Source organism: Panthera uncia (genome assembly GCF_023721935.1).
Source record: "Panthera uncia isolate 11264 chromosome A1 unlocalized genomic scaffold, Puncia_PCG_1.0 HiC_scaffold_17, whole genome shotgun sequence".
NCBI lineage: Eukaryota > Metazoa > Chordata > Mammalia > Carnivora > Felidae > Panthera > Panthera uncia.
Genome location: NW_026057577.1, coordinates 75756036 through 75779681, shown reverse-complemented (window position 1 = coordinate 75779681; position 23646 = coordinate 75756036). Strand labels below are relative to the sequence as shown.

At 35.1% G+C, this 23646-nt stretch overlaps 1 pseudogene; it reads right to left on the bottom strand.

Annotated features, from left to right (window-relative positions):
- Positions 1–7866: 7866 nt before the first annotated feature.
- On the bottom strand, positions 7867–9863 carry LOC125935246 (aprataxin-like; annotated as a pseudogene).
- Between the last annotated feature and the right edge of the window lie 13783 nt (positions 9864–23646).

Below are 23646 nucleotides of genomic sequence, written 5' to 3'. Positions count from 1 at the left end.
GTCTGGGTTTGTCTATGATTTTCTTATAAAGAATACAATCTGTTTACAAGTGATAGCATGTGACCTATGAGGCCAATTCAGAAAAAAATATATTACAGTTTCTGCCCTAGTCTCTTAGAATCCCACTGGAGGCCAGACACCATGAAAAAAAGTTTGATTACCGTGTCATTACTCACATTGTGAGCAAGTCCAAGCTACCTCATGGAGATGCTTTCATTCAAAAAACTGCCCAACCAGCCAAGCTTTTCTTCCATCTTGGACCCTCCAGACAGCCTAAAAAGTACCAGTGAATGGTCTCAGTTGACACATGGAACAAGTGATTCACCTAGCCAATCCCTACCTGAATTCCTCATACTCCAAAGTGTTGTTTGTTATTTTTAGCTGTACACATTTTTGTTACACAGTAATAGATAAACTAAGATAAAATCTGATGCCTGGAAATGGGCAGTCCATGTATCAAAACCTAAAACATTTAGCATTGAGTTTTAAACTGAGTAGTAAGTATGAGCTACAAAAGCCTGAAGATAGCTTTTAATGTCAACTGGATGAGCCTGAAGAAAATGGTTCATCAGAACTTGAAGGACAGATAAGACAGTGCTATCAGAAATGGCAAAATAACACATTCCATGTAATGGCAGGAAGTGTGGCAATACTGTCACTTCACATGAATGTCTAATAAATTCACGGACCTATGGAGATTTTCCAGAAAAACACAGATTTATAATGTCTAAGATCTTTCATATGTCTATAATAAAATATTTTTGAAAATGAATTATGAACTAAATGATAAAATGTTCAATTTTGAAAAGTATGTGAAGTAAATATAAAGAAATGTGGTTTCCTAAGTTGAAAAATAAGATTGTTTCTCCTCACAGTCTCTCCTCACCAAATATTTGCAAAGTATGAAATGCGTCCAGAGCAAAAATCAAATCCCAGATGGAGCTATGTGGTCCACCTTTGTTACTACTTCAGAAAGGTCTAAGATGGAACATACAACATTTAAGATAGACAGAAGTACTTACAAGGATTTTTAATATAGAATTTATATGCCATGAAGTCAACATTTTAAAGGGTATAATTCAGAGGTTTTAGTATATTCACAAAATTGTATAAGTAATTACCTAATTTCAGCACATTTTCATAGCCACAAAAATAAACCCCATATCCACATCCCACACCCGTCAGCAGATACTTCTCATCCCCCTAAACTATTCCTTGGCAACACACCTAATCTGCTTTCTATGTGTCTTTATTCACCTCTCATGGACATTTCTTATAAATCGTATAATGTGTGGCTTTTTGTGTTGACTTCTGTTCCTTAACACACTTTCAATGTCCACCTGTGTTTTATCATATATCATATATCATATATCATATATCAGTGCTTCATTCCTTTTCATGGTTGAAAAATATCACATTGCATGAATATAAGGTATTTTGTTTATCCACTCATCAGTTCATGTATTTGGGTTGTTTCCACCTGAGGGCTACTGTCAACAGTGCTGCTATTCCTGAACAAGTTTTGCATGGATATGTTTTCATTTCTCCTGGGTATATAACAAGGAACATAATTTACCAAAAATTCTTCTAAAACAGAGAAGTACACACTTTCCATCTCTAAGAGGTCATTCATTACACTTATACCAAACCAGACAAACATAGCACAAGAAAAGAAACTACAGACCAGTATCTCTTATAAACATAGATGCAAACACCCTCAACAAAATGCTAGCAATGCAAATACAGCAACATAAAAAAAAAGGTTTATATACCATGACTAAGTGGGAAATCAGATTCTCTCCCTTTCCAGGGTTTTGTTTTTGCTGCTATTTTTTTGTAGTAGTTGTTTGTCTTGTGACTTTTCTGCATTAAATCTCTGAAGTCTCTTCTTTGTCCTGAGTGGCCATTGAATTCTCTGTTAACTTAGTGGTCAGCTACATAAAAAGATAAGTGGTCAGCTAATGTCTTAGTGGACAGAGATTTTGTTAAGTGCCCAGTCTCTGCTGAGGTGCTGTGTATATATACAGTGAAATCCCTTACACACTTGACCAAAAAGTATACAACTCTGACTTAGTCTGTACTTCCTGTTCATTCCCAACCATAAGGTCATCTGGAAGTGAGACCACAGGACCTTTTTAGGTCTACACTGAGCATGTGTACTGGCCTGGGTATGTGGACTGTCTTACACACGTGTGTGACCTTATAGATACCCAAGAATATGTGGGCACTTTTTAAAAATCGTTTTTTAACATTTATTTATTTTTGAGAGACAGAGAGAGCACAAGCAGAAGAGGGGCAAAAAGAGAGGGAGACACAGAATCCGAAGCAGGCTCCAGGCTCTGAGCTGTCAGCACGGAGCCAACATGGGGCTCAAACCCATAAAATGTGAGATTATGACTGGAGCCAAGTCAGATGCTTAACTGACTGAGCCACCCAGGTGGCCCTGAGCTTTTCAAAGCTCCCTACGGATGTCTCATTTTCATAGTCTATGATATCCATGTATCACCATTATATATGTCGTATAAAATTCATCCCCTTACTTTCCAGGTGTTATGTGAGATAAATTTTATTCAAAGAATTCTACCTGAGAAAACTCTCCCATGCCTGAATCTTATTTGGACAATGACATTCTAGATTTAAATCCTGAGCCTCATGCTATAATAGGAAAATGCTTTGGGGACTTTCAACTCTTACATGTAGGAGTGGTGTAAATGATTGCAAATCAGAGGTGTACCATGACAGCTAGTCCTCAATCACCTTCCAATGAACATCTCTGTGTAGTGTGTATCTTTACAGCTTTGTGTAGGTGTTCCCTCTCTTTAAATCTGGATTGGCCCAGATTAAAAGTAACAGGAGTGGCAATTCATGACTGGCGTTAGGTTAGAGGAAGTTTTGAAAACTCTACTGTGGTCTCTTGGAATATTGTCAGAGAAGCTGACCAACATGCAGGAAGTCTCCTTACTCTAAGACTATCATGAAATGAAGAAACTCAAGTTAGCTATGTAGAGAGTTTACATGAAAAGATAAATGGCCACCTCTAGTTGTCCTAGTCGCCAGAACTGTAAGGGAAGAAACAATTTGCAAATCTAGTTATCTAATTAAACACTCAGATTACTGAAACTCATCACACTTTGTCTGCAAACACATGAGAAACCTACAGCAAAAGCACAGCCCCACCGAACCTAGTCAAAGCACAAAATCATGAAAGATGATAATGTACTTTTGCTTTATACCATTATATTTTGTAATGACGTATTAAACAGAAATAGTTTAATTTTTATTTTGCTGACAAAATTTGTAAGGAGAAATATGTTGACCAGTGACAGGTGAAATACATAAAAGGAAATGTTGAATGATCATTTCCTGGAGAAGGATAACTGAAGGTCAAAATCAATCAGGACAGAATTTGTGCAAAAGTTTTTAAAAATGTAGGCCTACAGAAGCCCAGCCTGGCATTTACTTAAAAGACTACCATAATGTAAGGAAGATCAGGTTAGCTATATGGAGAGGCTGAATGGAGAGATTCAAGGCCAGCCACCAGTAGAAATACATACATGTTCTAAAATGCAAAATTTAAGACTGAATTACTTATGTTGTAATTATATGGCAATCTAGAAACATGAAAATGACCTATTATAGAAGGATTTTTAGTTTGGAAAGATTGTTGTGTGGTAGATACAATGTGGATTTTATAATTAATTGATGCAAGTCTAAATCATTGGTCTGCCACTCACCAGCTATTTTACTATTAGTGGAAATCTCTGTTTCCAGTTTTGAGCTATCGTGAATAATGCTGTAATGATCCTTCCTGCATATGTCTCATTGTGCGTGTATACATGCACTTCTACTGAAATAAAATTGCTGAGACAGAGAATGGGTCTATATTTACTTCTTAAAAATAAGAAGTCAATTTTTAAAAAAGAGTAGTACAAATTTCAAATTCCTCAACTATTTGAGAGATTATGTTGCTCCATTGCCTTACCAACATCAAAATCTCCATCTTGAGTTTTAAGTATCAGATATTTTAATTGTTAATTCCATTTCCCAATAAGAATACTACTCTGAGGGTTATGTGGTAGGTGATAAGTCTATGTAACATTATTTTTTCATATCCTATTTTTGGCATGAAGTATAAACTTTTATCAGAGGAAATACATTCATGTGCACAAAAATGATCAACTATTTGTCATTTCTTTTTTTGTTAATGTTTATATATTTTTGAGAGAGAGAGAAACAGAGAATGAGTGGGGGAGGGGCAGAGGGAGAGGGAGACACAGAATCCAAAGCAAGCTCCAGGCTCTGAACTGTCAGCACAGAGTCCGATGTGGGGCTGGAACTCACGAACCACAAAATCATGACCTGAGCTGGAGTCAGACATTTAACCAAATGAGCCACCCAGGTGCCCCAACTATTTGTCATTTCTAAGTTGGCCTTGTATCTCTGAAGTTCCTTGTTTTTCAAAATAGGCAACACCTAGAATAAAATAATGTTACCTAGTCAATATACATTGGTAGCCCTACAATGATCGTGATAGGAGTCGAGTGCCAAGTTGGTAATTCTGGGTAGGTCCATCTTCAAGTATAACTTTTCCCCAATTGGAAGTGAGTAGAGGTCCTTCCCACATTATTGGCACAGTCAGATATGAAAGAAATGTATTCTCCTTACTTCAAATGTGTCTGGTCAGGCATCCCACTCTCCGCACCCTGCCAATTTACTTCATGAATCCCGAGAGCTAGCTTTAGAGTTCTGCTTAAGGCACTTGCCCCAGCATGGTGTCCCCATCTTTTTGGTGGGCATCTTATTTAGCCTACCTTAATTCTGCCTCATCCAAAATCTCGTAGACACTAAGTATTCTATATTTAGAAAAGGGTTGTGGTTATTATTCAAATGTTTAAGATTACGTGGAAATGCCATTAACTCTGGCACAAGAATATGTACTCAAGTCCAAGCCTAGTTCTTCCTCCTGTTTATTCCTAATTAAACAGCTCTCAGTTCTGCCCCTTCTGCAGATTTACTTTTACTTTTTCAACAGATGTATTTTGGCCAAAGTCCAGTTGCTATGCAATCCTAGATTTAAGAACTTCCATCAGCAAAGCAAGCAAATCAGTGCATATAGAAATAGGTAATATGGAAATAGAGAGGTAGGCGATCAGCAAAGGGCTCTATTATTGGCCTTGGAGCCAGCGAAATAAGCTACTCATATATGTACATTATGTCTCCTGAATTTCTTCTTGTCACATGTAGTTGAATATAATATTCCCATTTCATCAGTGACTTCTGCTGGGTGACTCCTCTATGCTTCCTAATATTACCCAAAACAGGAAAGGTATTGCCGGTCCCAGTTGTTATTCATTGCTAGTGTAACTTTTCACAAATGTCCATGGTAACAAGCTGGCAATTGTCTTTCAAAAGGTCTGAAAAAGCCTCAGCATCTTTTGAGATATCTGCAGCTTTTTGAACACAAATCCCTAGTGATCTCTGCTGATCACAACATCCAGTTTCTGCTAAAGTCACCAGAGAGCATATCCTACTTGCAGACATTACTAAACCAGCTGGCTATCAGGTGAGAAGTTTCAAGTGGATCTTTTAGTGTTTGTTTTTGTTCAGAGCTCCATTCAAATTCACTTTATTTCTGGTGTCTCTGTGAATTGGGATTAATAAAATCTTTAAGGGGGGGGGGGAATGTGATTTCACAAAAACCCAAAAGATCCACCTGTCTTTGGGCTTTCGGTTTAGTGGCAAAATCAATAGAGATAGTCATTCATTTCTCACCATTTGCAGGATATCTCTTTCTCCATGCAATTTTATTCCTCAAATTTCAACACATTGGAACAGCTTTATATTTCAGCTGTGTTTATCAGAAAGACATTTCTTGTCATATGAAAGACATAAATTCTCCTGCATTCTTTCTGTCTAGAAGGAAATTATGATATCATCAGTACAAAGAACCAATTTGCTCCTGATGGTTATCAAAGTTCAGAGGTCACTACATTAAATTATTATGTATGCTTTGAATTTAAATATTCCTGTGGAAAATCCATACATATATGTTGAAAACAATTTCACTAAAATGAAAATAGTGTTATACTGGATTCCGAAAAGATATTAAAAAGAAAGCATTAGCCAAATCTATTATGGCATACCAATCATCTTTGGCCAGTTACACTTCTTTTACAGTCTTTACTATATTGGCTATGGTATAAACAATGAGGAGAACAACCTTGTTATATCCTCCAATAGCTATTCTCATATCCCGTAAATGAATTGGATGTAATGTTCCTACTTTGATCATTTCCTTCATAAGAACAATGTTCTTGTACTTTTAGAATTCTACACTGCTTAATTTTATTACAGAAAAGTGCTTAGGCAATACAAAGATTCCCATCCAGCATGTCCAATTAAAACTAGATAGCGTCCCTTTTGCACATAATATCAATTCCAAGTTCACATTCAAGTAAGGGCAACAGAACCTTGGAATATATTCTCCAGTCACATTTTCAAATCTATAGCTGTAGATTTGAAATCTATAGCTCCACCTCTATGTGACATGTAGGTTTCACATATGGCCCCATAAGAGCATTCTCTTCTTCTCCTGTGGGATCACTGCCCACTAGTAATTACCAGAAATTTACACTACTTCCAGACCATCTCATCCATGCAACTGTGAAAGGCCTTGGATCCCCTGCTAGGATATGCAAGATCAGATCATAACCTTTCTTCAATCATTGTACATTTTATTTCTTTATCTAAGAGAGTAAATTTGCCACCATGTTCACATATTTTCTATTCTAAATTACAACCCTTTTAACCGGATTTAAATTCTTAAAACCTTGACTCTATAGAGTTAACTTGATGGATCACTTAAGGAGTATGAGTGTGTCATTTGGGGGACCATGTGTGGGATACTATGGACTGAATGCTTGTATCATCCCAAAATTCATATGCTGAAACCCTAATTCCCAGTTTTACAGCTGGGTCTTTGGAAGATGGGTCTTTGGAAGGTAATAGGTCATAAGAGTAGAGTCCTCATGATGGGATTAGTGCCCTAATAAGACAGAGGCTCTTGCTTCTTCTCTCTCTCCCCATGTGATAATAAAACAAGGCAGCTGTCTATAAATCAGGAAGAAAGCCCTTACCAGGAACCTTGATCTTGAACTTTCTAGGCTCCCAAAATATGAGAAATATATGTCTGTTTTCTAAGCTACTCAGTCTACGGTAATGTGTTATAGCCACCAGAACTGACGGCTACAGTTGGAAGAAACCTCTCTCTTATGTCCTGAACCTGATAATGTGCTTTCTATTGGCAATACAATTAATTTTCCCTTTTTAGTTTTCAATAACTTTTTAACGTTTTCACTGTCTGAATAGTAAATATTCCTATCATACACACTCCTTTCTTTCAGGCAGAATAACTAAACTAGCAAATGAGTTTCTGCCTCTTGAATATTTTCTTGACACTTATTAGCAGAGTTATCTACACAAGGATCCCAAAATTGGTGGAGAAGCAGGGAGCTTTATGACAGCATCTATCATGGTCTGTGTTAACAACCTTAGTTTAGACGTGTATCCTTAAGATCATAGAGCCAATCTGGGGGTACCAGCAACTGTGATACTTCTACTTCTTCAGAAAATGGATTCTAGTTGCTAGATATGGGGAAGGACAGTTTCCCCTCTTGGGTAAGTATGGAAACCCACTGTGACAGATTAATTTTCATATCACCCATAATGGCCTGCTCACAAAAGCTTGCAGCCACTTAGGATCAGTCCACAACCCAAATAATCCCTTTAAATCAGCATTATCTAGTATTAGTGATGTGACCCACCCTCCCCAAACTGGTTTGTTCTGAGAATTCATGCTGGCAAGGATTAGTCTTCCACCGTTTTCTTCACAAAATGGCCTTTAACAGAATACCCTCTGGATTCCACAGCCTGCAGGAAATCAGTGGTTATAAGTGATTTACTTTCCAGTAAATATGTGGGTTAAAGTGACCGCTGAAGCAGTGGAAGACTTTCAGCAACCAGAAAATATGATCTTAATTCATTATCTGTTAATATTCTTGTTTATTCTCCTTTAAAGGTCCAGTTTTCACCAAAGCTGATGTTAACTGTTCTGCTTCACATTCTCATTCTATTCACTTAGTTAATTCCTTTAGGTCTAAATCTATTTCCTTTAAATCGCATGGTAAGATTTGTTATTCATATTCTGTCTCCAGGCTTTTGCCAATCAATACTAAGGATAAAGAAAGCATCATCCCTCCATTAAATAATCCTAGTACTTTTGCTCCCCTTGCACTCTTAAAACATGTACCATAGCCCTAAAGATGTATGGGTTTGAAAAGCAAGGTAGAATTGTCAAAGCTGACTTACACAAATCATAGGGCTCACTTCCACTGGTCTATTTGACTATTCTTACAGAAATATAGCACTGATTATATTGCTGTAATTTTACAATAAGTTTTGATATACTGTGGATCCTGTACTCTCATATTCTTCTTCAAGTTTAGGCTGGCTAATTTTGGTCTCATGTATTCATATAAATTGGTTTGTAAATTTCCAATAAATTACATTTGCATTTGACATAAGACTGTACTGAATCTATAGATCAATTTGGGGTGAAGAGACATTTTTACAATATTGAGTTTTCCCATTGAAGAAGGTATTTCCTTTCTTTAAATTGTAAAAAAATAAAATAAAATAAATTGAAGCATGAAAGATACTAGCTTATATTTTCCCTTTCATGCAATGTTGTTCTCTAGGTTATACTTGCCTACCTTATTTAAGCATGCATGCACAGCCTTTACTGCTATCAATATCTTACACCTGAATGTTACATTTATCATTAATGTTATTATGTCATTAATGTCAATGTTATTAATAAAACAACACTGACACATTTTTATCATCCAAAACCCATAGTATTCATTGGGGCTCTCTCTTAGCCTTGCTATGAGTTTGCACAAATGTACAATTACATGTACTGACCGTTAAAGTATCAAACATAATAGTTTCAGTGCACTAAAAATCCTCTGTGCTCTGCCTATTCCTCCCTCCCTCCCCAACCTCTGGCAATCTCTGATCTTCGTACTATCTCCAGTTACTACTTTCACAGAATGTCATCTAGTTATAATTATACAGTAGCCTTTCAAATGGTTTATTTCACTTAGTAATATGCGTTTAAGATTCCTCTATGTCTTTTCATGGCTTGAGAGTTCATTTCCTTTTAGCACTAATAATATTCTGTTGTCTGGAGGTGCCACAGTTTATTTTTCCGTTCCTTAATGAAGGACATCTTGGTGCTCTCTAAAATTAAAACATAAAAATAAAGTTCCAAGCCTTTGCTCCAGTGACCCAATCATTCCTTTTTGGCAGATGTTCCTTTCCCCTTCTTTGGGGTTATAAGGCATTGGCTAGGGTCATGCCCAGGTTCCAGTCCTATGCAGTACTCAGCTTCCTGGGCAGCATCAATTTCTATAGAATCGTTGTTGCCTTACCTTTTTCTCTTCTTGTGTGTTTCCAGGCCAGGGCTCTCTGCATTTTCCTCAAATGCTACAGAATATCAATAAAGTTCCTTCACCATGTGGAGAACCTAGCGGGCTGAAACTTCATCTCTTGGTCCTTCCCAAATATGACTGAGTCCGTGCTCGTGGGATTGACCCCTACCTGCTTTACCTTGACATATCCTTTGTTACACTCTGCTTTCAACTGTACTTGCTATATTTCTTGTCAATAATCTTGGTCTCTGGGCCATGCCCAACCATGACTGCTTCCAAATGTGGAACTTTGATTCACCGGTTCTTGTTATCCTGTCTCACCAACCCACACACCTGCACCATTACGCTCCAGTTGGGGGAAACAGACAACCTCACGTTTTCCCTAGTTGTCTTTTTTCTTAATATCCGTATCAAGTTGGTTATTAGGTAATGTTGGCCTCTGATAGCAATTGAGAAGTATTCCTTTGTCTTCAATTTGCTGCAACAGTTTGTGTGAAAAGTCACGTTACTTTTTTCTTAAATGTTAGGTAGACTTTCCCAATAAAGCAAATTTACCCTGGAATTTTTAATTGTAGGAAAGTTTTTAATTACAAATTAGTAGTTACTCATTATGAAGCTATTAGTGCTGTTTCTTCCAGAATGTTGAAATTTTGTGTCAAAGAATTTGTCCATCTATCTTTGTCTATTTTATCAATGGCAAAATTACTGGCATAAAATTCCTTCCAGTATGCCCTTCTTATCCTTTCAATATCATTAGAATTAACAATGTCACCTGCTTCATTCCTGATATTGGTATTCTGATCAGATACTGTAGACTGATTAATTTTATTGATGATTTCAATTTCAAAGAGTCTACTTTTGGGTTTGTTAAGTATCTCATTGTTTTTTGTTTGTTTGTTTGTTTTTAGTTTCCTGTCTTGTTTATTTCCATTTTAATTATTTTCTTTGATTACTTTAGGTTTAACTTTATTTCACTTTCTAGTTTCTTAATTTGGAAGTTGAGGTAATTGATTTTAGACCTTTCTTCTTTCCTAATATATAGCATTTAATGCCTTAGGTTTTCCTCTAAGTACTGCTTTAGCTGTATTTCAAAATTCATGATCTAGTGTACTTGCATTTTCATTTAGTTTACATTTTGATTTACTTTTGTTCATGCCCCCATCATTCTTCATTGACTTCTTTACTCCTCACTGACTTTAAACAGATATTTACAAATGTTTTTTGTCCATCTTTTCCAATTGACCTCAACAAGGTTTAGCTCAAATTATTTAGCCCACCACATTATAATAAGGGATCCTCCTTGCTACTCTTTTCTTATTGTTTCTCAGCCCACCCAATTGCTTTAAATATTTGCTTATACCTCCAAAATGTGTTACCCTAGTGTTTAATTTTTACCTGTATCCAATTGCCTATTTAATATATTGTTAGATTTTTAAAATGCGTCATAAATGAAACATACTTCATTGCAATAAAGCCAATACATGACAAACCCACAGCTAAATTTAAAGCTTTTCCTCTAAAATCGATAACAAAGCAAGGATGCCCAATCTCACCATTTCTATTCAATGAAGTACTGGAAGTCCTAGCCAAAGTAATTAGGCAAGAAAAAGAAATAAAAAGCATTCAAATTGAAAGGAAATTTAACAAATAAAATTGTCCCTGTTTGTAGATGACATGATCTTATATACAGAAAACCTTAAAGATTCCACTAAAAACTGTTAGGACAAATAAACAAATTTAGTAAAGTTGCAGGATACAAAATAAACATACAAAAATCAGTTGTGTTTCTATACAGTAAAAATGAACTATTTGAATAAGAAATTAGGAAGACAATCCCATTTACAGTAGCACCAGAAAGAATAAAATGCTTAGGAAGAAACTTAACTAAGAAGGTGAAAGACTTGTATACCAAACAGTACAAAACACTGATCAAAGCAATTAAACTAAACAAACACATGGAAAGACATCCTGTTTGTATGGATTGGACAAGTTAATATTGTTAAAATGTCCATACCACTCAAAGCAATCTATAGATTCAGTGAAAATCCCTATTAAAAATACCAATGGTATTTTTTTTCAAAAATAGAAAAAAATAATTCTATAATTCAAGTGGAACCACAGAAGATCATAAATAACTATCAATCCTGACAAAGAAAAACAAAGCTGGAGACATCACACTTTCTCATTTCAAAATATACTAGAAAACTATAGTAATCAAAACAGTACAATACTGCTATAAAAACAGATACATGGAGGAACGGAACGGAGTGGAGTGGAGTGGAGTGGAGTGGAGTGAAATGGAATGGAATGGAACAGAATAGAGAACCCAGAAATAAATCCATGCATACGTGGTGAACTGATCTTTGACAAGGGTGCAACAAATACAAATTAGGAAAGGATACCCTCTTCAACAAACGGTGCTGGAAAAATTAGCTTTCCACATGCAAAAGAATGAAACTGGACCCCTATTTTATACCATTCACAAAAAACAACTCAGCAGGCCCCTGAATGGTTCAATTGGTTAAGCATGGACTCTTGATTTTGGCTCAGATCATGATCTCATAGTTCATGGGTTCAAGCCCTGCACCATCACTGCAGAGCCTGCTTGGGTTTCTCTCTCTCTCTCTTTCTCTTTCTCTCTCTCTCTGGCCCTCCCCTGCTCGCTCATGCTCTCTCTCACAAAAAAACAAACAAAAAAAAAAAAACCTCAAAATGGATTATAGACTAATATATGACTTGAAAACTATAAAATTCCAAAAATAAAATGTAACGGAAAAGCTTCATAGAGAAGCTTTAGTCCTGCCAATGATTTTATGAATACGACACCAAAAGCACAGGCAACAGAAGCAAAATTAGACAAGTGAGACCATATTAAATTAAAAAAAAATAATTTTTATTCATTTTGACACAGAGCATGAGTGGGTAGGGGCAGAGAGAGATGGAGACACGGAATCCAAAGCAGGCTCCAGGTTCTGAGCAGTCAGCACAGAGCCTGATGCAGGACTCAAACTCATGGACCATGAGATCATGACCTGAGTTGAAGTCAGATGCTTAACCAACTGAGCCACCCAGGAGCCCCATGGAATACATTAAATATAAAGGCCTTTTCACAGCAAAACAAAATGAAAATGAAACCTGCAGAATTTCTAAAGAAAAAATTTTCAAACCATATATCACATTTAAAATATATTAAAAATTTTGTACTTTTTAAAAAAATTCCAATTTTAAAAATGGGCAGAGGAGCTAAATAGACATTCTTCAGAGAAGACATCCAAAGATCCCACAGGTACATGAAAGCATGTTCAACATCACTAATCATCAGAAAAATGTAAATCAAAACTACAGTGAAATATCACCTAACACCTGTTAAAACGACTATCATTGAGAACATATTCGGTAAAAGTATTCACTTCTGGCTGTCTCTATCTAAATTGTCCATTAGGACTCCAATGACAATATGTTGAAAACTTAAGTAATTATATCCCTTACTCTCATCTCCCAAACTATAAACAGAACAGATAAAATCATTTCATTCTCCTTCACTTCATATTTTTATGAATGTCATCCAAACAATAAACCTTGCCATCTGAAACCACTCTATCGCCATTTGAATATAACCAGTTATCCCTAAATACTGTTTTCCTACCTCAAAAATATTTTACATTTTCCTGCTCAAGTTTACTTCTTCAGCATCTTTTCATAATTATATTATTGTTATAGCTTTCTCACTTATTTCTTATGCCAATCCTTTTCTTGTTTCTAGTCTATTTTCCACACTACTGCAAGATAAATCTGTCCAAGAAATAAAACATTTTATTGCTCCTAGTAATTTCTCCTCCTCTCTAATTCAATGTCTTTATGGTGTCCAAATATTCAAGTGTAGAAGAAAAATTCAGTCAGCATCATCTGCCTAACTTCTGTTTTCAGTGAATAAAACCTGGACTGTTTTCTGTAGTATTGCATAAGTGTGACTTATTTAATCTTCCTTTCAACACATTTAGTGAATGCAGATTAAAATTCAGGAATTGTGCCAGCCAGGTGATGCAAGATGAATAGGATGCTATCTCTACCTTAGTCTGCACAAATGAGAGACCCCGAAATGCAAATAGAAAAATCTCAACACAAAATAATTGCCATTTCTGGATATGAACATAATTTTATGGAAACACAAGATATTGAAAACAAGCAAAAATCTCTGCATTTACAAGTAGGATACGGTTCACAAAGGTTTGAACTAATTCTGGAAGAATGACTATGAGTATATGCGAAGAAATGGGAGTCAGTCTTTTGGGGCAGATGGAAATGATATTTGTCAAAGTACAACTCAAAAAATTGAACATGGCAGAGGAGTAATGAAATTTCAATATTCTAGGGACCTGAGGCATGTAATAAGGAAATATGGTGAGACAGAATCTTAGAAGGTAGAAAAAAGGCCGAGGGGGTCAATCATTTCCATCTCAGTGATATTTTTCTGCATGTATTTCACAAGTAGATAACATTGCAATTTTGACTACAGGTAATAAATATGGGAAATAATATTAAGAAAATAAGAGTTTGCCTTTGACATGCAAGTATTTCAAATTATTTGTGAACCTGAATATATTATTTTTTACAGAAAATCTAAATAAATGTGTCTGGTAGGTCAAATTATAGGAGATTAAAATTTTTAATGAAGACAGGGTATTATTTCAACTCTTGAAAAACATTTAAATAAAATCATTGCTTCTAAAATTATAAGTTTAATATAAATTTGAAATATAAAAACAAAACTCTAGATATTTAAAGGTGATGCTTTGAATTGAAAAGAATATTATTAAATGCTAAATTCAGAAAACATGAAATTTGGTATAGTAGTTAGAATTATTAGCCTAGCTCAAGAACTTTTCTTTAGCATTAGTTATTTATTTATGTTTTGCATAATGTCTTAACTCTGCCCTTTCCTTGGGAAGTACCCTTTCTGTTGCAAAGAGTTTAGGTTTATTGTGGTTTTCCTACCTGATAACTAAACTCCATTTCTTTAGAATGAAATACTCCTCATGCTCCCTGTCATTCTTCACTATGCTTCATCAAGATAACTGCAAAATCCTTTTCATTTCCTTGAAACAATGTTTATTTCATCTTTTCCACTCAGTTCAACTGAAATTTCAGTACTTAATACATTCTGTCACATCTTTTTAATGTATGTCCAAATCAGGGGAAAAAAATAAACAACTGTATCTCACACCTATAGAAGTGAGGGAAGGTTTTTTTCCCCAGTATGATTAAAAAATAAAATATGGAATCTCTGAAAGCCAAAAGAACCTAAAGTTCTCATCCCTTGTGAGAGATGTCATTTTTATCTCCTAAAAGAAATTATCAAGAAACTGTCTTTTAAGTGAACATTAAAGAGTTTTCCATAATGCAGTACATGTACCACAGGAGTCATCTCAGAAGACTCGCCATAGTTAATAAGTAGTCATTTTTTTACCTCAATAGTTTTGAATTTGTGTTAATATGTACTAGAAAATTTTAACTATCAAATAAATCATGTTTAAAATAACTGATGTATAAATTTTAAAAAATCAAATAAATAAGAAGTGGTCAAATGATCCCGAAAAAAAATACATAGAGTGATATGCAGTAAATTTAGGAAAGGTTGTAACCCTGCATAAAGATGACTAAATTGTTTGCAACAATGTTAAATAGACAGAAATCAATTTCTTTAGACTCTTATGACTGAGATAAAACATACGTGCCACAACATAGAGTTCAATCATTAATGATTATTATCACTGTTTATTAATCATACACAGAAATGGCCTGGGAATTAAGGGAAAGGTATATTAGCTCAAGATACATCTAAGTATACAGATTAGATTTACTCCATTGGATGATGACATTACTTTTGTTTTTGCTTCCTTAAATTCTCAGCTCTGTGATCCTGCGTTAGAGTCAGATTTTACTTATTTGTTTGGAAGTCACATAAGACAAGGAGACTTAGAGATTTCCAAGTGAATTCAAATGCGCTTCTTTTTCTTTTTAAGTTAATTTATTTATTTTGAGAGACAGAGAGAGAGAGAGCAGGCGGATGAAACAGAGGATTCAAAGTAGGCTCTGTGCAGACAGCAGAGACCCTGATGTGGGGCTTGAACTCATGAACCTTGAAATCATGACCTGAATGAAAGTCGGATGCTTAACCGACCGAACCACCCAGGCACCCCTCAAATTCACGTCTTCTTAAAGGAAACACAATTATAGAAAAGAAAAAAAGAAGGAAAAGAAGAATAAAATATTCTCTACATTTTGTTTTGACATTGGTAAACAGGGTAAAATATAAGCACTATAACCTCAAGCATTTGCTTTCCACCTTGAGTGAAAATAGGAGAACACTGGACATTTCTTTGGTTACAGAGGTAGGAAAACTAAATCCCAGACAGACTGAGTCCCAGACGATTGTGACAAACTAGTCTTAAACACAGGTTTCCTAACATCTAATCCAACATCTTTTTTCACTCTGACATTTTCAATTATGAAAAGGAAGACTAAAGTCATCTTTCTAAAGCAAGAAAATACTAAAAGTATCAATATTACAAATATTAGTTTGGACTTGGATTTATATTTAGAACAATAAAGGTAATGCAAGGAAGATATAGACAGATGTTTTTAAATTTAAATAAACATAAATATACCTATAAATCATCATTTGTAGATAGAAGCATTCAATAAACATTCCTGCCCAAAGACCTACTCTTAAGTAATCAATTTTTAAATCTAGTTGCCCCCTACACAGTGACTGTTTGGCTCTTAGATCCAATTATGTTTCACGAATGATCAACATTCAGTAAATCAGTCCAGACAGTGTGCATGGATGCATTTCTTTTGGTAAATTGGCATGATATGTAGCAAATAAGCAACAAACATTCTTATTTTCCATGCTAAGATATTTCAATAACAAGTTATTATGACTTATCAATCTGAAATAGAAATTTAAATAAAATAAAATGGGTTTTGAAGAACTATTTAAAACAAATTGTAACTCTAAAATAGGTCATTTTTTTTTGCTTTTCACTAGTCACTGCTTTTCAACTGCTTCAAACACAGCTGAGCCACAAGAAAATATTTGCTGGACAAATTGTCTGAGATCCTTTTTATTATTATTCTGTTTTGAAGCTGGAAGAATATATGTTATTTTCTTTCAAACAGCTCTTTGATTTCTAGTAAGTAAAAGATAACATTATTCCTTTTAATAACACTTCTTTGGGGGTTTAGACCAAACCTAGACCTCTTTATGTTTGAAATATACCTGAATAGTATATAATTATGGTTTCACAAGACACACTTGATATTTATAGGCAGATTGAACTTTCCCTATAATAATTCCACTTTAATGATTATTGTAACAGCAATTTTATAGGAAAAACACATTTAGTTTCTTCATTCTTTTTGCCTAATGTTCTCATAAACAAGAGTTTCAACAAAGATTTGTTTCTGCCTCTTCAAAATAAGGAATAATTTAATAGGTTTTTTTTTTTCATTTTAAAAGGAGGTGGACCCTTAGGTTAAATACAATATTACTTGAAACCAGTGACCTGTCAGAAAAATGGTATTTGCTTTTCACAAAGAAAATTATAATACTTCAGAAGAAAATCAGCTCAGCAACCTAATTTTTTTCCTTAATAAATCTTGAGCTATAGGTTGTAGCATACTAGGATTTCATCCTCAGTCTTTCAATTATAAGAAATTAGAGACATAAGATGTGGATAGACAGAGGCATTTGACAAGGTAAATGGAAAGAAAGCTGTACCTGAGCAACAAGCAAGAAAAAGAAACTATTTCTTAACACTTAACATTTCCTGAGGCTCTTGGTCTCTAGTAAGAGCAGGCTTCCAGGCTTCCTGGCTTCCAAGCACCTGTTTTTCTCTCAGTGTGACTTCTTTGACTCACAAAGAGAAATGGATGCTATAAAGGCAAATTGAGATCTATTTCCAGTGGCTCTTTGACTGCTATGAGCATTAAATGTATTTTGCTTTTCAATGAGCATGAAATGATTTCCATCAACTAATAGCCACATGTATTGAAAATTCAGGGGGAAAAAGTTGTGATATGAAAAGACTGTAATGAGAGCAAAACATTTGGTCTGTTAGAGTAATCGGGAAATTATTTACATTAGCCACTATGATAAAAATCTATATATACAAATATAATACTTAAAAGAAAATAGCTACAAAAATAATAATAATAAAGAAAACACAGTATGGTAAAGAGTTAAGGTCCAAAAAAATCTTCTTTTTTAACTGGAAGAATACATTAAGACCCACATTTCCAAAACATTGCTTTAAATTTCAGGTAACTCTTACTGGAAAGACATACATTTCCAGGTTATTTTTGCACATACACACACACACACACACACACACAAACAATTGCACACATACATAAACTCTGTATATATGCTATATATGTGTGTATATATACTCTTTTCCAGTATATACTGTACATTTTCCATTTTCCATACACACACACACACACACACACACACTTTCTTTTCTGTTTGGATTTTCATTTAATAATGCTCTATGGGCCTAAATGAGAAATCACAGACTTTCTGAGGAAGCATTTTTCATGTTAGGCCACTTTTATTTTCTTTCTTTGTGAGTAAATTAAATGAGGCAGGTGAACATCTGTAAGAGACTGAAATTACCTCAGGGCTAAGGATGATACTCCCAAAAAGATAAGATGGAAATACTTTAGAAAGTAAATAAGAGGGAATTATTTGCCCAGATTTGATGCACATAATCTTTCTATAAAGTTAACGTTCCTAAAATCTTACAATATCATCTCCATATCCTAATGAATATTTTTGTGAAATTTTACCGTGTTCTACAATGTAAAAATCAATACCAATGAGACAATCTAGGTGGCCAGGGACACAAGGTCACTACTTGGAAAAATAGCACTGTTTCTGAGTATCTGAGGATATCTTAGATATACTTTTTCACTTATCTCCACCAGAAATTTCTCTCAACAGGTAAGGTACAAGAGATTTTCAGTTTTTATCAAGAGGAAGAAGACTCTGTGGTTGTAGACAACAGTTAATCATTCTGAGGCACCAGTAAACTGCCTTTGAGTCACAATGATTATTATATTACTTTCAATAAAATGAAAAGATTATTTACTTCCTACGATTGCATGGACAATAATTAGTGTAAAAACGCATGCAAAGTATGTAGGATAGTATTCCAGCACATAGTAGATAGGCAATAAATAGCCGCTATTAATAAATAATAGCAACTATTATCAAATAATGGCATTAGTTAATAAGTACCGTAATAAAGTTTGATTTTTTTCTATGAAATTATAGAGAAAGTTCACCTAACCAAGACTTAAATACATTAGGTTGCACCTTTCGAGAACTTCTCAAAGTAGGATGACCTAATTCAAATGGTCTTGAAGGATGAATAATATTTAGTTACATGAAGGAACCACAATTCAGGCAAGAGAAATTGCCTAAGCAAAAGCAAAGTTCATCTCAAAGGTGCTACGTTCAGGGATCACCAAATAGTTCAAAATGTACCAGATTCAGCGCTTACATATAAAGACATAAATTGTAAGAACATTTTCATGCTACATTGTAATGTATTTGTTATAGTTTACTTTGCCTTAATAGACTGTAATTTCACTGAGGTTTGTCTTAAGTATCTAAGTATCTCCTAGTGCCTTGTCAGAAGACTGATCATTTGATTAACGAATGAAGAAAATGCAGTCATGCTTCTGCGGGATGCTGCACGAAAGACGCAAACAAGTGGTATCAGACAGGAAAACTAATCATTTCAGTGCAGAGAAAAAGAGATATGCATAAAGTATTGTGGAAGCAGAGCAAGATGGGATTATCTGTGTAGGAAGAAAGAGAATGCTATCAGGCAGCCAGAGTACGACTTGGAACACTCGATGATGGGCCGTGTGATGTATGATATTTGTCAGTGCTCTCTTAAGGAAGTGGTGAGTGAAGAAGGCAGCAGTGAGAAAACCATTCCTTTTTCGGGGCAGAAAGTTGTAAAACAAACACAATTGACAAGAGTCCAGGTCATGGAGAAGCAAAACCTCCCAATAGGCTCTGAGAACCCAAAGGATGCAAAGTTCTCACTGTCTCACAATCCGAAGTTTTTATTTATTCCTAAGAATAGATAAATAAAGACCTTGAGACGATGTTAGAAGCCTAGTCACTAGTAATTCTAAGAGAGGTCACCAATGAGGGAAGTTGCAAATTTATGAGTACAGGCAGGAAGAAAATGTAAAACCCAGTGAACAAGTTTGACCTGTGTTTACTTTCTAAAATCTCTTACAATTGGTTCCACCTGTATAGGTTCATAGGCCACTTCACAACATAATTAAATGCACAAATGTCTTTTTCATTGTTTGAAGAATGTCAGCCTCCTCTTTCTAGTAGATTATAATATCCTGGGGCAATAAATTGTAATACACACTTTTTTTCAGGTTATAATGAATACTATGATGTTCTGCCTAGATAACTCCACTTTTCTCTCTAGGGTCAATGCATGTATCCCCTAGTTGCTAGGAATGTTGGCCAGCTGATGGCTCATACTGTGTGCCCTCCACTGGAAATTACCATTGGAAACATCTTCATATAAAGTTATTTCCTTGCACAGCTTTCAATCTGCAGCCAGTGATTGTCTGATGCAGGCATACAAGTTCCAGCTCCTTTGTTTCAATTCAGGACAATTGTGAAAGACAATTTAACTCCAGAGGTCCCCCATAGAACTATTGGAGGCCTCATTCCCAACAACATTGTGCACAGATTCTTTCTCCATCTGATTTTGTCTTTCTTGTAGGTGTGTTCCCCAAGATTACTTTTCACCAAATCTTCTGGTACAACTCTCTGTCTCAGAGTTTTATTTCCAGGAAACACAGTTGAAGACAGCCATGACCAAGGGTAGTTTGAGGAAGCATACTTTAATATGGGATTTGGGAAATGGATCACTTGCCAGCTAGCTGGCATCGAGCAGCCATAACTGGTAAAGTTGGAGTATGCATAACCTCTGACATGTTATAACAACACGATTGTTAAAACTTCCACCAAATGTTAACTGAAATGGGATATCAATGGAAAGGGGTAACACAACTGGTACGGTATCTTTGCTACTAGAGAAGTATGACAGGATAGTCAATCATAAATGCCATGAAATTAAGTGCTGCTTACTTCCATTGATTTGTAGAAGATAGGTAATGACAGGGTTAGAATGATTAATCACTAATTCAAAGCACAAAGTGAAAGCTGGTGTCTCCTTGGCAACATTTATAGAAATCCTGATCATTTGTATCTCAAAGGCAGATAGAGCAGAGAATCAGGTTAGGGCTTAACTGTAATTAAGGAGCTACAGAAAATGTTGAATTCTCAGGCCCCAGGAGGTCTAAACCAAGGTCAAGGCCATAATGGTAAAGAAGTAGACCCACACGTGGAGATGAAGAAGCACGGTTAAGTACAGTTTTGAAATTTGAAATCCTAGATTCCTCTGTACCCACTGGGTTTACAGATCTGGCCCTTCACTCTTTGCTATTAGAAGATTATAACTCACCATGCCTGAACACAACAGAGAAGCAACATACAAGACAGACACCTTATAAAATAATCCTTTTCTGACAATCCAGCAAATAATGAGGGTTAAATCCCAATCAGTTCAGCTTCACAGCAAAAAGAAAATATATACATCAAAGAAGCTGCAAAACGAGACAACATGGGCTGGCAGGAACAAAGAGCATGTGTCTCAGGCTGGAATTTGAGGGCGGAAAACATAAATGCGATAAGTGAGAGTTTATCAATATGGAAGTAATCTCCTATAATAAAGCTTTAATAGCAAGAACCCCAGGATACAGAGCAAAAACCCCAAGGGGGGAAAACCCAACAACCCCAGGATACAGAGCTAAGATGGCTGTTGGAAACTTAAAAAATAATAATAATGATATCAGAAGAGGGAAATAGAAATGTTAGAACTGTGTTTAATTTGTTCTGCTTCACCCATGTTAACACAGTAATCAGAGCATGTGAATAAGAATGGATCAGGCAAGTGTGATAACTTAAACGCCTTTTATACTACCAGTACTTCCGTAGACCCCACACAAAATAGGTTCTCAGTAAGGATTTCTTGAAGGAAAGCTAAGAAAGTCAAAATTAAAAGCTAATAAAAAATTTGTTTCTATTTATTTTCAACTCTATCTCTCTTTTTCTATTTTCAAATACATATTTATTTTCAAATAAATCACTGGTGTCAGTAAAGCGATATTCCCTATGAAAAATGCAACATATCATATTTTATTAAGTTTCTATACATAACACAATTTAAAAAAAAAACATGCTAAGTTTACTATCTACTTTATTTTTTAAATGATTAATATTGTATGTGATTGAAAGACCAAAATAGCATTTAATATATTTTGATCTGTTAGTGTGTCTACCATTAATCTTCCTCATGGTTCCACAAGAAAATGTGTTTCATTAAGCTTTATATTATTACTTTATAAGTTGTATTATAATTTACCACATATTAACAGAGTGTGGCAAGTCTAAGTTTTTCTCACAGTTTATATTTGGAAAACCTTTGTTTATATAGATAGGCTGGAATTTTATCTTTTCTTAGGTAATAGATTATTTAAAAACATATTATCTATTTGATCTCAGTTTCTAGGACGCTTAAAATCCAACTCTGTACCAGCTGCTGTATTGCTAGCCTCATGTTTCTATTTTGGCACAAGTATTATTTTTTATTTTATATAAATCATCGTATTTTAGTATTATTTTAATGATTTATGACATAATTTACCTCAGATCCTTTATGGATTTAGGTGGGTTAAGAGTAATAACATAGGAAAAAGAATCAATTACTTCTTTTCATTTCCTCTGGGTTAACATCTCTATGGCAAATACAGACAGTACCAAATTTATCATGGGATTTTTCAACTTTATGAAGATACAAAAGTGATACATATTCAGTAGAAATCCCAGGCTGATATGCAGTGAGATACTCTCTTAGGATGCTAGGTGGCACAGTGAGGCACACTTCCCCAGCAGTGGAACGATCATGAGGGTAAAGAGTTGATAGGCTTACAACCATTCTGTATCTATACGACCTTTCTGGTTTTCACTTTCATATGGTATTCAATAAATTATATGAGATAGTCAACACTTTGTAATAAAATATGCTCTGTGCCAGATGATTTTGCCCAACTGTAGGTTAACGTGACTGTTCCGAGCACGTTGCAGGTAGGCTAAGCTATGATGTTTGGTAGTTTAGGTGTATTCGATGCATCTTCAACTTACGACATTTTCAACTTACAATGGGCTTATTGGGACACAACCTCACTGTAAGCTGAGGAATATCTGTAACGAATTGAAAATTTGGATCAGTAAAACTGCATCATGCAGCACAGCTGGCGATCAAATTCCAGCTGTATTCATTATGAACTCATCCTGTCTTGGTTAATGGCAAGTAGGGAAAAACAATTAGTAAATACATGAGAGAAATTGACAATTAATAAGCTGAGGAAGCATGCTTTCTCTTCACTGAAGGCTTTTATCAAATTATACTATATGATTACGTAATAAGCTTATTTTATTTTAGCGGTATAACTTCTTTACTACCAGTATTGTCCTGTCATTGCCTTGCCTCTGAGAGTCAGAATTCTATGGTGCAGCCAGTTGTTCCAACTGGCAATTTGCCCTCCTTTCCTTAAGTACTTCATCCTCCAGTCAAATGTTGTAGTCCCTTTATTCAAAAGGGCACAGTTGCAGGATATAAGCTGTTCTAGTTATTTAGGTACTAAGAGATTTACTGTAGGAAACATGATGCTTACTTACACAAGTGTTAGAAATACTGAAAAGCCATGCTCTAGTTTAGATCTCCAGGCAAAGCTACCAGAATGAACTACAGGTAACGTTAATTGAAACTATTAACTTCTACCACAAACAGAAAGTTGACAAATAAGACTTCAATCTGTAAAGACACCTAATCAATCTTTGGGCTAGGAATCAGGAAGAAGACATAACTATTTCTTAATACCCTCAAATAAGACTGGGTGCTGAGTACTGCTGTACAAACTGTGAGTGTCTCCACAGTGGAACATCAGAACAGAAATAGCTGAAGCCACAGGAACAAATCTTCTA